Here is a 792-nt window from a genome sequence, read left to right as displayed (position 1 = left end):
AGAGGACTTAAAAAAAATAAATAAATAAAAAATCAAGTCCTTGAGGTTTCCCCGTGACTAGATTTTTTAGTTATACTTCCTTATTGTAACTTGAGTAATGTTATAAATTATACTCATTGAAAAGAATTGTAATATACTATTTGAATGAGGCACGTAGTTCTGCAAGTTTGGACTTGCCAATTTTGACTCTATGACTTAGGAATAAACAGAATTTCAGACTAAGAGGTTAATAATAGGACCTTCATATATTTTAAGTTGTATGTTCCACATTCACTTTTACTCAAAGTAGTAACAAAGATGAGATGTGATGTATTTGTTCTAAAACAGTAATGATTATATTTTAACCACCATTCTCCTTGCATGCTCATATTTTAATGACTCCTGCTTCTAAGAAATTCATGTATCAAATGGAAATTGAATACAAAAGTATACTAAATGAATTTAGTAGAACTAAATCACACAATATTTTCACCAGACCGGGTCCTCTAACAAATACTGAATTATACAACCCCTAAAAAAAAAAATGCTTTAAAGATGTATTTGTACATGTTTGTTTATAAATGGTATCTCCTCCTCCAGACAAGAGGGCAGAATAATTTTTTTTCCACTTTGAAAGGCACTATTAAACAGAAATAGGCATTACAAGTGAAAAACAACTCCCATATTAGCCAAGTTTGACTTTTTGCATGTGTATTTCCCCAGGAACTCTTTCAGGAATTTACAAAAGGTTTCAAAATTGGATTTTGTTGTTAAGGTGTAAGGTATGATCAATTCCAAAGTTTTCAAGCTGGG

This window comes from Meleagris gallopavo, chromosome 5, assembly GCF_000146605.3.
Source record: "Meleagris gallopavo isolate NT-WF06-2002-E0010 breed Aviagen turkey brand Nicholas breeding stock chromosome 5, Turkey_5.1, whole genome shotgun sequence".
Taxonomy (NCBI): domain Eukaryota; kingdom Metazoa; phylum Chordata; class Aves; order Galliformes; family Phasianidae; genus Meleagris; species Meleagris gallopavo.
Note: the sequence above shows the minus strand (reverse complement) of the source record.